The following is a 17,069-nucleotide window of genomic DNA, read 5'->3' as shown; positions in this document are numbered from 1 at the left end:
GGCAACTCGGTGTGGAGTCCGCTTCAGGGCGAGCAGGCTCCATCCAGGGGAGGATCCTGAGCCCAGGGGTCAGCAATACAGGCCTGGACTCCAGCCCCAAACCACAGTCCATTAGCCCTGGCCACCACTTCCCTCCCCCGACTCCTGGCCTCTTTTCACTTTGTTCTCAACTTTCCTCAAAAACAGAGGCCGGTAAGGCCCTTGGGCAGTTCCTTCTCCAGGTGCAAGGAAAAGGCTGTCTGAAGGCCAGAACCCTAAAAGGAGCCATTCTGCTGATGAAAAATAGATCAATCTCCAATATAGCTTCTGGGATGCCCAGCACCCAGAAGATGGCTGCTTTTGCTCTAAGAACCAGTACTGAACCCCTTGAAAAAATAAGGTGGTTTCTGACACATGGTAACCAACATCTTTTTACATTTTTTTTTTTAATGTTTATTTATTTTTGAAAGAGAGAGAGACAGAGCATGAGGGGGGGAGGAGCAGAGAGAGAGAAGGAGACACAGAATACGAAGCAGGCTCCAGGCTCTGAGCGGTCAGCACAAAACCTGACCAGGGGCTTGAACCCACGAACTGTGAGATCATGCCCCGAGCCGAAGTCGGACCTGTAACCAACTGAGCCACCCAGGTGCCCCCAACCAACATCTTGTTTAAAAGAAACAACTCCTAGGCAAGCATGGATAAAAGGCTAGGCACCTATGTAAATAATGACTAATTTTAAACACACCTGACCCTTTTGGAAATGTTTTTCTTGAAAAGGCTTAAGGGGATTATTCCATTTGGGCAACTAATAGCCTAATTACTTTTTTTTTTTCTTTAAAAAAAACAACCACCAAGCTCCTTTTCAACTGGATCTTGGCAAGAAATCTCTAAGTGCGCCCCTACCCGCAGCACCATAAGTCACACTGCTGAAAAACATAATTACACTCAGCTGTGTCCAAGTTGCTGTGAACCACGATCCGAAAGAGGTGAGCTATTAAATCCTGAATCTAAAGGTTTTTTCATTTTGGACATGATGCCTCTTTATGAGCAGTGAAACCGTAATATATATTAAAAAAAAAAAAAAAAACGAGCATTCATCACGGCCTTCAACAGAACAGGGTTTGGGTTTCTAGCACGCACGGTACAATCTGTACCCCACTGATTAAATGCAATTCCAGTTATCAAACTCTTTGCACTTTGCGAGGGGAGGATTAAATAACTACATTTCACATCTTTAAGCCTGTCTCACTGAGCAAAAGGACTATTTTCACAGCACTTGCTAAGTAGGAAGAAAACCACCTTTATCCACCGCGTCACTTTTACGGAGGCTGAAATACTCCCCAATGAAGGTCCGTGTGAGGTGATACCAAGGGTCACATTCGCTCTTCATCAACACCAGCATCATCGTTATTCCGGATGAGGTCAAACTCAGCGGAATGTTTCCAATGGAGGCAGTGACCATAGGAAACTCACATTTCAGACAGAGGACATGCCCACAGGCTCAAGTAGTGAGTGAGTGACAACCCCTAGCTTCCCAACTACCTGTCAAGACAAGTAGGTGGTTACAAATTTAGCTTTCTCAAACATCCACTCAAAATTGTTTCTCTATTTTGTTTAATCGCTAATTACTAGTTTAACAAGAGTGTTGTTTTCTGTGGTTTTGTATTTCAGGTGCATTAGAGGCTGAATATGCCTGTAAGCTGCTCAGGCACACTGGAAAGTGCTTCTGAGACAGAATGAAAACTGAGGACAAACATCTCATTACATCCCCCTCCCTGCTTGGGTATGGTGAAACAAGTCCTTGAGCGTGGCCGGACCATCATCCTATTATACAATCTAACGAAATCCAAGTTGTTGGCTAGTGAGTTGAAAACTATGTGCAGACATCACGAAGAGAATGAACAAGAATGAAAATGATTACAAAGCTAATTTATATTTTTCAAGAGTTTTATTTTTAGGGGCGCCTGGGTGGCTCAGTCAGTTTAAGCATCCGAATTCGGCTCAGGTCATGATCTCGCGGTTTGTGGGTTCAAACCCCGTTGTCAGGCTCTGTGCTGACAGCTCAGAGCTTGGAGCCTGCTTCAGATTCTGTGTCTCCCCATATCTCAGCCCCTCCCATGCTCATGTTCTGTCTCTCTCTGTCTCTCAATAATAAACAAACGTTAAAAAAAAAAAAAAAAGTTTTATTTTTAAGTAATCTCTCCACCCCAAGGTGGGACCCCAACCTACAACCCCAAGATCAAGAATCACAGGCTCTTAACCAACGGAGCCAGCCAGGCGCCCCCAAAGTTAATTTCTTAATAAGCCATCATACTGACAAATTATTTTTTTCTCCTGCATTAAACATTTACAAAATCAAAAAAAAAAAAAAAGTCAACTGTATTTCTTTATTCAGAAAAAGGGTCCAATTAATGTCTATTTCCACCTGGAACAGGAATAAAGCATTATCATTAATCAAATACTCTGTCTTCTGCTTTAACAGAAGAACATTTTTCAGTGCCAATCCTGTTTCTTTGAAATGCTTCCAAAATGCACTGGTACTTTTTCCTGCCTTAGTAAAGGATTCTGAGCAAAATGCCCTTTTTCTGTTACGTGACAATGGAGTAGTAGCCCTGAATTTAAGTTGCCAACCACTTCAGCTGTTGCTACAAAGGTAGAGGTCACTGAGTCATTAATGTCACCCAGACTATGGATATGAACCCATTTTGTAGTTTTTCTTCCTTGAAAGAAGGCAAAATTCAGGGAAAAAATTCTATTTCGTTAGATCCCATTAATTTAACTTTTATTAGGTATGTTTTCGGAAATGGCGTATGAGTTTAATGATAAAGTAATACAAGCAATACTTTAAGAAACAAACAAACAGGGGCGCCTGGGTGGCTCAGTCGGCTAAGCATCAGACTTCGGCTCAGGTCATGATCTCACAGTTCCTGGGATCGAGCCCCACGTCGGGCTCTGTGCTGACAGCTCAGGGCCTGGAGCCTGCTTTGGATTCTGTGTCTCCCTCTCTCTCTGCCTCTCTCCACCCTCACCCCCTCTCTCTTTCTCAAAAATAAACGTTAAAAAATTTTTTTAAACAAACTGAGCAGATACCTAGAGTAAATGTATATGGAAAGAAAGTAGAATGCTGATTCTCAGGTGCTGCAGGAAGATGGAGTGGAGATTTCTTTTTTCCTGGGTATAGAGTTTCAGTTTTGCAAGACACAGAGAGTTCAGTGGATGGATGGTGGTGATGGTTGCCCAACGACACAAAGGTACTCAATGCCACTGAACCCTACACTTAAAAACTGGTTAAGACGGCAAATTTTGTGTTATATGTATCTTACCACAATTTAAAAAAAAATGACCAGAATGTACACATCCAACTATGAGTGGTCCCCTTCAAATAGTTCATTTAAAAATCTGTTTTAAATGTTTATTCATTTTTGAAGGAGAGAGAGACAGATCGTGAGCAGGGAAGGGGAAGAGAGAGGGGGAGACACAGAATCCAGAGCAGGCTCCAGGCTCTGAGCTGTCAGCACAGAGCCCGACACGGGACTTGAACCCACGATCCGTGAGATCATGACCGGAGCTGAAGTCGGAGCTTAACCGACTGAGCCACCCAGGCGCCCCTACTACATCTTTTTTAAATTGACATATAAATTGAATACTATAAAATTCATCTTTTTAAAGTGGCTTTTAGTATATTCCATAAGCTTGTACAACCATTGCTACAATCTAATTCCAGAACATTTTCACTTCCCTACTGCATCTTTTTTGAGGTGTGTCTGGCCTGTTTTTTTCATCCATCCTCTAGGTAGCTGATGAATTTTTTGGTTTATTTTTTACGGTTCTTATTTGATTCTTTCTGCAGTCTGCCTAGGTTTTTTTGTTTTGTTTATGTTTTGTTATTTTATTTTGTTTTAAGTAGGCTTCATGCCCAACATGGGGCATGAACTCACTACCCTGAGATCAAGTCCCATGCCCTACCGACTGAACTCGCAAAACCGCGAGATCAGGACCTGAGCAGAAACCAGGAGTCAAATGTTTAACCTACTGAGCCACCTAGGTGCCCCACTGAGAGGATTTTTTTTTCCCTCTGCCAAGATGCAGAGGTCTTAAGTACTCTCCAGCCCACTCACAGGTTCTTTCATTTATTAATAAGGCTTCTGTGATCTAGCTCCCCCATCTTGCCCAAACCCCAAGTTCCTGTGTCACTACCCACATGTCCTAAGGAGAGCCTTTGCCCATCACAGCCTGATACCAATTTCAGTTATTTGATTTGTTTTATTTTCTATTGCCTCTTTTTTTTTTAACTTTTTTTTTTTTTTTTTTTAACATTTATTTATTTTTGAGAGAGAGAGAGACAGAGCATGACCAGGGGAGGGGCAGAGAGAGAGGGAAACACAGAATCCGGAGCAGGCTCCGGCTGTGCCGAGCTTTCAGCACAGAGCCCGACGCGGGTCTCGGACCCACGATCCGTGAGATCATGACTGGAGCTGAAGTCGGACGCTTAATCGACTGAGCCACCCAGGTGTCCCTCAAATAGTTCATTTTAGATTATGTACCCGTTCATTTCAACAGTGCCGAGACAGAGCAAAACGTCTCTGAATCGCCACTGTGAAACTTGGTAGGGGCAGGTTTGTTCGGGTTTCTTCAAAACCCATTTTTGATAATGGTAAATGTCTCTTGAGGATAATTTTTAATTTAGAAAAAAAAATGTGACAGCTCCATTTTCAAAATAATTATCAAGTTAAAAAATTTTAGTCTGCATGAGGTGTGACTTTAAAAGAACAACATTAATTTGTGAGTGTGGGTTGTAAACTGCATCTGGAGGCAATGCTAGTAAAGGGGAAGCCAGAAGTTTCCAAGGAGCAGCTAACTCAGCAGGAAGAGGTAAATACACAACTTTGAATAGTACATTTTGATCATTTTCAGATCCTCCAATTTGCTTACCTACCTGCCTGTGAAGAGTCTTTTAAGTTTTCAACTAAATGTGCCCAAAACATGGTGTCACTTGTCTGTTCCCATCATTATTTCCTGATACTAATTTTGACAAAGTCACCGGTGCTCATCAGCGAACATCTCTGCTGATGAGGTCTATGAAAGCCAAAGCCTTTTACACCCATTAAAAGGAATAATTTCCAAAAGTGTAGGGGTGGTTCTCTTTTTAGAGCATGAACCACAAAAGGTATTTTCAAAGGAACATGATTCATTTCTCAAAGTTAAACAGAGGACTGTCACTTGGTTTAATACTTGGGTAAAATGGATCATTCAATGGAAGATAAAACTCATGGGCCATGCTCTCAGCTTAACTGGAATGGAAGAACTATCTACCCGCCCCCCCACCCCCCCCACCCCCGCCAAACATTTCCTTTGATAATCTTCAACAAGTTCTCCAATCTTGAAGATTCGTGTGTGTGAGTGTGTGAGTGTGTGTGTGTGTGTGTGTGTGTGCCTGTCTGCCTCTGTCTGATGGAACTGGATAACCTTCCCTCGTTCTTTCCAGCTTTCAGATCGTAGGGAAGGCAGAGCAGAGCTGGGTAGAACAAAGAGCTTGGGCTCTGCTGTCTGATCAGCCCAGGTGTGGATACAGACCCACCACTGACCAGCCATGCAAGTACCTATGATCCATCTGGAAAGTGGGATGATAACATCTAACTCACAGGACCATTATGAAGACTAAATAAAACCGAAAGGCACTCAACACATGTAATTTCTCTCTCTCCTTCGCCTGTACAACGTGACTGCTATCAGTCCAAGCTATGAAAACAGAAACCAAATTTTAAAACACTTTCCAAAAAGCATGTTTCCTGGGATGCATTGCTGAGGCGTACAATGCTATTTTATCGTGTACATAAAAGCAAGGTTACTGCGAGACTACACTCAACCATGACCTCGTGACACAGGGTAAGTACCTAGCTTCTGGATGCTGTGATCAAGAGAGGCAGGGCAAGGAACTTCCACAGTTTCTGTAAGATGGAGATAGCTCAGATGAGCAGATATCACTGTCTCTGTAAAGTGTCTACGCGAGTTGGAAACATTTTTGCCACAGTGATAAGTGAAGCTTTGCTATGTTAACAATAAATAAATCCCCCCAACCACACACACATACACACAAAACAAAAAACCAAACCAATAAATAAATCTGACTACAGGAGTTAAAACTACAAAATATTGGGGTGCCTGGGTGGCTCAGTCCATTGAGCGTCCGACTTCGGCTCAGGTCGTGATCTCACAGTTCGTGGGTCCGAGCCCCACGTCGGGCTCTGTGCTGACAGCTCGGAGCCTGGAGCCTGCTTCGGATTCTGCGTCTCCCTCTCTCTGCCCCTCCCCCACTCATGCTCTGTCTCTGTCTCTCTCTGTCAAAAATAAGCATTAAAAAAAAAGTTTAAAAAAAAACAAAAAACTATACAATATGGGAGCGCTCTGAGGAATACAAACAATCCAGCAAATAAGATCCAGTGAATTTGAGGTTTTCAACAACTTAATTATATCCAAGTTAATAGGGACTTCTCATTCCCCGGTTAACCTTTTTCTTTTTTTTTAAGATTTTATTTTTAAGTAACCTATATACCCAAGGTGGGGCTTGAACTCACAACCCCAAGATCGAGTTGCACGCTCCAATGACTGAGCCACCCAGGCGCCCTTAAATTTTCTTCTAAATAAACACACAGATTAGTTATTTGGGGCGTAAAAATACACAAATTAGTGCTTAGAAACACCTGGATCTGGCCTTACTACAGCAAATATAATGAGACTTCAATGGGGGGAGAGGTGTATGTGTAGATGACATGGGGCGGGGACCGGTGTTTGGAGATTAGCTGCTTAGATTAGGTGCTTAAACAACATTATTATAGGCTGTCATCAAATTACATTTGTTAGACCAATCTTACTTCTCTAGGTGATTCACTCTGGGAAAGAAACAACACCCTAAAGATTGTCAGATATAATCCAAAGAAATTAAAGGATGATTTTTTTTTTCTTTGCTCAGGAACAAGAAGAATCTAGAAGGTCTTGAAACTTAAAAGGAGCAAAAAGAGAGACATAAAAGAAGAAATGCAGAGTCATTAGAAAAACTGGATCCAGGGGCGCCTGGGTGGCGCAGTCGGTTGGGCGTCCGACTTCAGCCAGGTCACGATCTCGCGGTCCGTGAGTTCGAGCCCCGCGTCGGGCTCTGGGCCGATGGCTCGGAGCCTGGAGCCTGTTTCCGATTCTGTGTCTCCCTCTCTTTCTGCCCCTCCCCCGTTCATGCTCTGTCTCTCTCTGTCCCAAAAATAAATTAAAAAAAAAAAAAAAAAAAGTTGAAAAAAAAGAAAAACTGGATCAAGAACTTAGGTACTTGTTTAGATTATGAGTCGACTTCCACTAAAGTCTGAAAAGGAGTTTCAAGAGCGGGCCCCTTTTGTCAGAGGGCTGGGAAATGAAAGAATGAGTCACTTTAATACTTGATGTCAAAACCCTCGGTGAGCGCTGGCTTTCGTGTTTCTGTATCAACAAACAGCATTGGATAATGCTGTTCGGGCAGTCTGCCAGAAAGTCGCGGGGCGGGAGGGGGGGGAGGGGGGGCGGGCTAGACTCCTTCCTGTGACATGGGTGAAGTCAATGGCCAAGACCTTGTGTCCCATGCAGTGGGGCAGTCTGGCATCCCGGGAGATTTGCCCAGCCTAGTGTGGTACGATCTTGCCATCCCAGACGGAGATTGTTGAGACAGATTTTTGTTTTCATTTTAAGATTTATTTTTAAGTAATCTCCACACCCAACATGGGGCTCTAACTCACAACTCTGAGATCAAGAGCCGTATGCTTCACCGACGGAGCCAGCCAGGCACCCTGGGACAGATTTTATTTTTTTATTTTTATTTTTTTTATTTATTTTGGGACAGAGAGAGACAGAGCATGAACGGGGGAGGGGCAGAGAGAGAGGGAGACACAGAATCGGAAACAGGCTCCAGGCTCCGAGCCATCAGCCCAGAGCCCGACGCGGGGCTCGAACTCACGGACCGCGAGATCGTGACCTGAGCTGAAGTCGGACGCTTAACCGACTGCGCCACCCAGGCGCCCCAGGGACAGATTTTAAATAGTCAGTAAGCCTCCTTTGCGATAAAACCAGTGATGGGAAGGCTTCAGGACATCTGTCTGAGATGAGTAAGGCAGAAGATTCAACTCCCATGTAGGACCATCTCCTCCAGAATGTGTTTTCTAGGATTCATTCGGCTAACACTTCCCATTCAACGTGCACAGAAAGCAGAGAAATGCGGGGTTCCTGGGTGGCTCAGTTGGTTAAGCATCAGGCTCTTGATTTGGGCTCAGGTCATGATCCCAGAGTCGTGGGACTGAGCCCCACCTTGGGCTCTGCGCTGAGCACAGAGCCTGCTTGAGACTCTCTCTCTCTTTCTCTCTGCCCCTCTCCTGCTTATGTGTGCTCTCTCTCTAAATAAAGTGGGGAAAAGAGTTGGGGAAAAAAAAAAAAAAAAGCAGAGAAATGCACTTAGAGCTATAGCAGAAAGGTCCCCAGGTACTGTTCCTTCCACCCATGATGGCCACCAGCCTGTCCCCTTGGGGTGGGAAGTGGGGGCAGGTACTCCCGAGGGTTGTGAAATCGGTCAGTGAAGGTTCCCCAGTACTCCAAAGCCCTACAGTTGGCCTTAAGGCAGCTATTCAAGCTGGACTGCTTCTTTCCCCTAAGTATCAAGTTCTGACCTAAATTGCGGTCATTCTGGTCCAAATCTGGCAGATTTTCTGCCCACACTGCTGCAGACAGGAACAACCTCCTTCGGAAAGCTATCTAAATTCAGGATGACTAGAGCCATCTCCTTGAGGACAGGGACCACAACTTTTCAGTATACTGATAATTCAAATTCAGCACCTTCTGTCGGTGGTTCTCTCTCTAAACACAGATGTCTATTCTGCTGAGAAAAAAAAAAAAATCCATAGCCACCTAAAGTTTTTAAAACCAGTTTAATTGAGGGGTGCCTGGGTGGCTCAGTCAGTTAAGCGTCCAACTTCAGCTCAGGTCATGGTCTCATGGTCTTGTGAGTTCGAGCCCCGCGTCGGGCCCTGTGCTGACAGCTCAGGGCCCGGAGCCTCCTTCAGAGTCTGTGTCTCCCACTCTCTCTCTGCCCCTCCCCTGCTCACACTCTGTCTCTCTCTCGCTCGCTCGCTCTCTCTCTCTCTCTCTCTCAAAAACAAATTGAAAAACTAAAAAAAAAAGTTGTATTGAGATGCATTTTATATACCTACTCAATGGTTCTTAATCTAGTTACACAGAGTTCTGCAACCACTGTCATAATCTATTTTAAAATGGCAGCAAAACTTCTCTCCTGGCCTCTAGACTGGAAGCTTTAGGAGGACAGGAACCACGTCTGCTGTGTGTGCTGCTCAATCCCTAGCACCTGGCCTAGCACCTGACATACAGAGTCCAAACCACATTTGTGATATGAACACTTTCGTGCCACCCAGAGCACCAAGTTAGGTACAAGAAATAACTACTTCTCCTCTCCTCTAACAGATGCTGTCAATCCAGCTATTCTCCCTGTGGTAGGCAGAAAGGCCCCCCAAGATTCCTGCTCCCTGGTGTGCACACCCTGTTTATCTGTTAATTCCTTCCCCCTTGAATGTGGGTGGGCCTGACCTCATCAGGCCAGGCTTTTTGAAAAAGAGTCTGAAGGTCAGAGATAACACATCAGAGAGATTCAGAGTCGCAGCAGATGCTTGCCCCTCTTGAAGGGGCAAACTGCCAAGTTCTGGAGAAGGCCAGGTCACAGGAAATAGCAGGTGGCCTCTAGGAGCTGGCCCCTAGCTGATGGCTGGCAAAAAAAAAAAAAAAATGGTGAGGCTGGGGGGGGTGCGGGGAAGGGAGGGTGGATCTTGGTCCTACAACAGTGAGGAACTGAGTCCTGTCAATAACCACACAAGCTTTGAAGAGACACCAAGCTCCTGAAGGAAATGCAGCCTGCCGGACACCTTAATCGCAACTTTGCGAGACCCTGAACAGAGAATCCAGCCACGCCATCCCCAGACTTCAGGCCTACAGAGGCTGAAGTAATAAATGGGTATTGTTTTGAGCCACTGAGTTCGTGATAATTTGTTACAGAGTAATAGAAACCGAGTACTCTCCTCCAGAAGTTAGGAGGGAAGCAAAATGACTGGGTTAACTCCCAGGAAAGACTGGCCTCAAGCTTCTCAGGGGGAGGGTATGGCTGAGGAGTCTTACAATGAAGATGTTTGTTTAATATAAAAGAATCTCTAGCTTGCAAACTTGTCAGGTGGCATAAAACCTAAGCGGAAAAAATTGTAAACAATGTGAAGGAGGACAATGCGATCAGCTTTCCTGATCCCTTATCCCTGCTTCTTCCCATCCGTGCATTAAGCATTTACTACGTGCCAGACCAGAGGTTTAAGCATTAGAGGCGCCCTGTCCCGAATGGCAGCCGCCACCACGGCTGGTGGGAACTGACACGTGCCGCAAACAGAAAATACACACTGGGTGTCAAAGACTTAGTATGAAAGAAAAGTAAGTTAAACTATGTTCAGCATCTTCCCATGTGGATTTCATGCTGAAAAGATGATGATGGAAATGAACGCCATACGAGGAAACAAAGAGATAAGCACAGATTATGATAAATGCTCTGAAAGGAAACAAATTAAGTTCAGAGATAATAATAGGAGAAAGCCATTTTAGATGGAGTACTCAGGAAAAGACATCTCTAAAGAGGGGACACTTCCACTTAGAAACCCACAAGGTTGCTGTAAACTTCCAAGTATTTTTTTTTTAATGTTTACTTATTCATTTTGAGAGAGAGAGAGAGAGAGCGGAGCGGGGGGGGGTGGGTAGAGGGAGAGAGAGAGGGAGAGGGAGAGGGAGAGGGAGAGAGAGAGAGAGAGAGAGAGAGAGAGAGAGAGAGAGAATCCCAAGCAGGCTCCACGCTGTCAGCACAGAGCCCAACGGGGGCGGGGCTCGATCTCCCAAGCGGTGAGATCATGACCTGAGCTGAAATCAAGAGTCAGACCCTCAGCCAACTGAGCCACCCAGGCGCCCCTCCGGTTTTTATATCTGTAACTCACTAGAGCCTCATCTGCTATGTAGACTACCAAAAAAGAAAAGAAAAGAAAAGAAAAGAAAAGAAAAGAAAAGAAAAGAAAAGAAAAGAAAAGAAAAGAAAAGAAAAGAAAAGAAAATCTCCACTTGGGAATACCACAGAATTCCCGCCTGCCAGCAGGCGACAGGGAGGGCGGGCAGCTGGCAATCTACAATCTGAAATTCTCCTTTTCCTCTCCCAGTGGGCTGAATTTACAAAAGATATATAAAACCTTCCTGACTTCTTGCTACAAATCAGCTGATTTCTATATCTGTCGTCTTCTCCAAACAGGGGCAGAAGTGTTAGCTAGTTTCCAAAAAAGTTTCCCAAGTTACTTGACCGTATAAACCTCCAGGCTACTGAAAGCAGGCCAAAGCCCACACAGACCACAGCCAGGTCACCTGCGCCCTCACTCAGGCGGCTAAAGCAATGAACCTCGACGTACTTTTCCAGTAATCACTGCCCCTGAAAAACACGTTTACTGCCTGTCACTGTGCACACAATTTTATATTTTAAAAAAAAGAAGAAGAAAAAGAACTTTGTGAACGCTTTTCCCCTTACACACACTTTCCTCATTGCCATTCTGGGGCAAAGAGTTGGGGGGGAGGGAGGGTAGGTCACGGTGGATCTTAAAGAGATTGAGTGTTGAAAATATATTAATTTTCTCAAAACTGCTTACAAAAAATAGTATTCTCCGTTCCCCTGAAACAAGAGCTTTTCTGAAATGAAGGCGACTTGCTTTTCTTTGAATATCAGTATTACTCATTTAATCAGACACAGGGTTTTTAAGTAGATTTTCAAGAGCCTTAGGGACTCACTCGATCCTTTTGTAATGAAAAGCAAAAGTTAATTACCACTGCTTTTAACTAAGGTTTTGTTAACAATAATGTCCTTTTTTTTCCTTCCCCAAGCCCCAGCATCTGTTTCGTGTGGCAGACATTCGCTCCCAAATCACAGGGGAAATGGCAGTGTCCTTTGCACACGAAAGTCAATTTCACTGACCAGCCAGGAGGTCAACATCTGCTCCTTGTCAGTGCCATTAGTGGTGAAAGGTTTGCACTTATCCATTAACCCGCCCAGGTGCCCCTCCCAACCAGCAAGGGACCTTTCTTTGCAAGATAGCTGGGCGGCATTCGGAACGTGGTTCTCTGACTGTGGGACAGGCAAGAGAAGCCACCATGATCACTCAGAAACCAAACCAAACTCATGACCCTGGCCTTGGTCCCTCCCAACTAGGCTGAGAGTCGGGGGGGGGGGGGGGGGAGTCAAAATAGTGCTTGTTCTTAAAAACCTTTTCAAAATTATGTTTATGAGGAACCCCGGGAGAGGTGAGATTAACCCAAGGAGCCTTTATTCTTTATATTCAGGGTATCGCTTTGTACAACATACAGTGTCAATGCCGGCATTCATTAAACTTAAACTCCCTTTCCTTAAAGAATTTGTGCTCCAATATTTGCAGATGCATTTCATGAAAATCGTTTAGAACAGATTTAAGGAGCATTATTGGGCATTTTGGAATCTCCATTTAGGTCATTCCAGAGCCGGCACTACCCCAATCCCAAATCTGTTCTCAGAAATGTGCGCAAGAAAATTCTCCCGGGACCCAGGGGAGCCTGGATAAAGTGCACTGGCTCCTGGCCAGGGCAAAGAACAAAATAATATTCTGTATTTAAAAAGTTGTTTTTCTTTCCTTTCTTTCTTTCTCTTTCTTCTGTTCTTGGAGGGGAGGGGAGGGTTTCTATCTTTCATTGTGCAACAAATCCCTAAGGACCACAAATAAGTCCCTTAAAGTGCTCCCATTAACGTTAATGCAGTCAGAACACGAGAGCAAGCAACGAAAATAAAAGGGGTCCTGCCTTAGATAATATTAGGATGTGCTTCATTCGCTCTTGACGATGCTAATCTTACGGGCCAGAACCTGTCAGGGAGGGGTGATCTTCAGACCGCTGCAAGGAGTCCAAGGAAGGTGGAGTCTGGGATGCTGGCAGCAGCAAAGAGAAGCTTGTGGGGAAAGGGCCTTGAACTCCGCCATGATCTCCATTGAGCCACATACCCCAGAGCCACCCCAAATAAATACACAGTCTAAGGAAAAGCAGTACATGAGTTATACTAAATCAGCCTCAAATGGAGCCCCTGGCCATCCTTCTGGTCAGCTGACTTAATGTCCCCTAAGTAGACGGAAGGTCAGCGTCTTCAACCCACCTTCAACTAGAGACTACTTAGACCTCTCTAGTGGCCCTGCTTTTGTAAACGGGCTGAGGGATAATATTTCCTTCCAACGAGGAAGCCCCCAGAGAAGGAAAAGTGGGAGAACCGCTGGCCAACAGTAAAACAGCTGTGCACCGGAAATCAGAAGACCCGGGTTCTGGCCTAGACCCTGCCCTTAGCTATGAGAAGGACCTTCTACAACCGTAGTCTTCCCCACGGAATGAAATGGCTCAACTACAGAAGATCTCTACCAGCCCTTCTAAAATTAAAGAATCTACATCACCAAATGTTCCAAAGGAAGACAGTGACAACTGTCTCTTTGAAATCAACTATCAGCCCTCAGGAACCTTTCCTGTTTAGAACTTTCCAGTGGAGGGGAATATATATATCCAGTTCAGAGACGACACTAAACATAAATGAGGAAACTATTCCAGTGAAGTCTTTTATTAAAATTAACCCATGAGGGGCACCTGGGTGGCTCAGTCAGTCAAGGGTCAGGCTCAGGTCACGGTCTCACAGTTCGTGGGTTCGAGCCCCAGGTCGGGCTCTGTGCTGACAGCTCAGAGCCTGGAACCTGCTTCGGATTCTGGGTCTCCCTCTCTCTCTGCCCCTTCCCCGCTCACACACTCACGCTCTCTCTCTCTCTCTCTCAAAAATACATAAACATTTAACATTTTTTTAATTAAAAAAATAATGAAATAAAATTAACGCATGGGATGTTAATTAGGATCTTAAACCCCTTTAATCCGAAATTGTCTAAAAAAACAAAACACCAACACCCTGATCTAGACCGTAGTTCAGCTTTATTTTCTTTACCTCCCAATGCTTTTCCTCTTTCCTGGAACTAGGGAACATTTCATGAGTTAAAATAAGGTTTAGAGAAATAGTAGAATCTAGTACCCTCTAGAACAATTCAAAAGGTCTTTGGTTTTTCATTTAGTTGACAGAGGCAATGTTACCGGTTTTCAAGAAAAGTGTTTGGTTTTTTTTTTTTCCTTTTTCCGCATTAAATACCAGGAACAGGCAAAGGGCAGCATAAAGAAAAACAATGGGTTTTGCCATGGCTCTGGTTGTGGCTTGGCAATTAATTAGTTGCGTGACCTGGCGCACAATACTTAACCTCTATTACTCTGGTTTACTTATCTGCAAAAATGTGGATCCTAGCACACGAGTTCCCCTGACACTCCCCTCCACTGGGAGTTAAAGGGGATAACAAGGCCAGGGAAGAAGAATGGACAGTGTTGGTTCAGTTCTCTCACTGACTCTCCAAATTGAGGGCGTTTGCCTCATTTTCAAAACTATGGGCGCCGCTAATTAACCTTGCTGGTTAGGAACAAATTCCTGTGTGGACGGAATCAGGCCCAAAGCAAATGGAAGTGTTGAAGCAAAAGTTAGGCTTCCAAGAGTCTACCTAGGTTGACGTAACTGGCTTCTTTGAAGGTACCGTTCAATTCCTTCCCAGTTTTTAATGTTAAGGACGGTAGGACGCAGCACAAGAGAGACTGAGTCAGACTCCAGGGATCTAACCTCCGACCAGCTGGGCCTAGTTTCCTCATCCATCATCTGGCTTGGAAAAATCTGAATCCTATCGGTGTGAAACTCTCTATCGATCTATACACTGTCCTGCAGCTTCCCCAACCAAGTAGAAGACTAACTTCAAAATTCAACTTTTATAGTAACTGAATCATGCGCTAGTCTGAATGAATTATACATTAGGTAAATTATAATTACACATTTTATTGTTAAGCGGAGCCTGATTTCATTTGCCAATTAAGAAAGGGCCTCCGCCTGCACCATTCAAATGTGATTACTTCACCCTGAAGCAGTGGGTATTTCAGCACCAAAAATAAATAAGTAAGTGCGGTAAGAGGCGTGCCTGAGCCCTCACCAAAGCCTGCGAATAAAACCAACCAGAATAAAGAGAATAAAAAGATGTTGGGGGTGCCTGCGTGTCTCAGTCAGGTGAGCGCCCAATTTCAGCTCAGGTCATTATCTTGCAGTTTGTGGGTTCAGGCCCCGCGTCAGGCTCTGTGCTGAGAGCTGGGAGCCTGGAGCCTGCTTGGGATTCTGTGTCTCCCTCTCTCTCTCTGTCCCTCCCACGGCTTGTGCTCACTCGCTCTCTCTCTCAAAAACAAACATTAAAAAAAATTTGTAGGTAGTAAGAAGATTCTAGAACTGGCTATTTTTTTTCAATTATCACCTGCATTGTGGGTTATTTCACACAGTACCAACACTGTCCCTAGCTTCCAAACTCCTCTCCATAAATAAAGTCATTCGGAAGAGATGAAGAAGCTCTCATACCTCCAGGCGGACCTGCTCCAGCTTCAGCTGCCCACGGTGGGAACATCTCAACTCTTTCTAGAAACACTGATTAACCAGATTCACTCATTTGTCTCCCCACCCCCACAGCTGTGTGCTGCTCCCTCCACTTGATTTACACTTTCCGGATGCACCCTCCAAACTCTGCCTGTCCACATGGATTCCATCCTTCAAGACTCCAATGTTCTCTCAAACGCCACCAGGCAAGAACGCTCGGTTCATCATTCCGGTGGGGGCTGTCCTCTCTCTTTGGCAGCCAGTGTTCTTGGGATATATGTTTTGTCAACCCGGAGCTACTTTGATCTTGCCTTGGACTGTACTGGGGTCTTGCCTGAACACTTGCTCCAGATGACAGACGAAGCCTGCCCCTCGGGAGCACAGCCACTTACTTTACCGGTTAAATATCCTTTTCTTTCCCAAAGCACCAAGCCCGCGCCACAAGGTAGTGGCTCAAATAACGCATCTGATAGATTAAATGCTCTGTAATTAAATATAAATACGGTTTGGCTCACCCGTTTCTTTGGTGTGGCACACCAAAACACACTGGTGAGTTTCAAATTTCCCTGATTGGCTTCATGCTTCCTTGATGTCCCTGGACAGGCGCTAAGCAATTGTGAAATCACCAAAAAGGTAGGGAGGCGAGGGGGAAGAAAGGGAAGCCGGGGCCTGAATAATCCTCACTGAGTCATCATTTCCTGAATGATGGAGCTTGCTGCTTCGGGGGATCTGGAGAATGGAACGGGAGCAGCGGGTGGAGGACGAGCCCCCGCCCCCCGCCCGCCCTGCAGCTGCAGGACCCAGACCCGGGCCGGGCCCGCACCCACGTGCTGGAGCGCCCTCCTGTGGCCGCGCCGCAGTCCCCGCCGCTCCCGGCTCGCCCGCAGACCACGCTCCCCGCCGCTGAAGAAACAAGAGACGCAGAAAGTTTCCGAGCCAGGCGGTTAGCGAAAGGTCGAAGCCAGGTCTGGGAGCCTCGATGCGCGGGCGTGGCGGGAGCGGCGCCCAAGGCTGGCGGCGAGGGCGAGCAGTGCGGGCCCAGGAGGACTCCCGTAGGGCTCTGAGGTGCTCCCCCCTAGCGGGTTCGGGGCCTCGAGATCCCGAGAGCAAAGGCTTCCCCCGTACCCCGGCCACACAGCAAAGCGCGGGAGGGGAGCCAGGGCCCACGACAGAACCGGATGCCTCCCCTCGACCCCCAAGCTACCAGGACGCTCCTGCGGCGCTTGGGTTTGCTTTATTCATTTTCTTAATTGGAGGGAGGGGCGCACCAACTCCCTTTGGTGCATCCGACCCCCCCCCCCACAGTCAGGATTCTGGGTGCCCCCCAAGAACCCACCTGGAGTCCACCGCCCCACCCAACGCCGCCCTCCCCCTCTGGGGTGACAAGTGGAAGCAGCAACCCCCTCTCTTCCTCCTCCCCGCTGGGGAGGTAATGCTCCAGCAGGGTCTCCCTGCGGCCCGCAGAAGACCCGCCGACCGGGAGGCGGCAGCGGGGTACGCGGCGCCCCGG

At 46.0% G+C, this 17,069-nt stretch overlaps 1 protein-coding gene across 11 annotated transcripts in view; it reads right to left on the bottom strand.

Moving 5' to 3' along the window:
* The window catches only part of PITPNC1 (phosphatidylinositol transfer protein cytoplasmic 1), a 274,896-nt gene that overhangs the window by 245,820 nt on the left and 12,007 nt on the right, over positions 1 to 17,069 (bottom strand). Inside the window, exon 1 of one of the 11 annotated variants that reach the window (XM_058705672.1) lies at positions 16,075 to 16,282. The exons of the other annotated variants lie outside the window; for them this stretch is intronic. The gene's annotated coding sequence lies outside the window, so the exon portion shown is untranslated. Of the gene's footprint in view, positions 1 to 16,074; positions 16,283 to 17,069 lie in introns of those variants that run through there. 11 annotated transcript variants of the gene reach the window in all.

Source organism: Neofelis nebulosa, chromosome 16, assembly GCF_028018385.1.
Source record: "Neofelis nebulosa isolate mNeoNeb1 chromosome 16, mNeoNeb1.pri, whole genome shotgun sequence".
Taxonomy (NCBI): domain Eukaryota; kingdom Metazoa; phylum Chordata; class Mammalia; order Carnivora; family Felidae; genus Neofelis; species Neofelis nebulosa.
The sequence above is the reverse complement of the archived record's forward strand: the minus strand, read 5'-3'. Positions and strand labels throughout refer to the sequence as shown.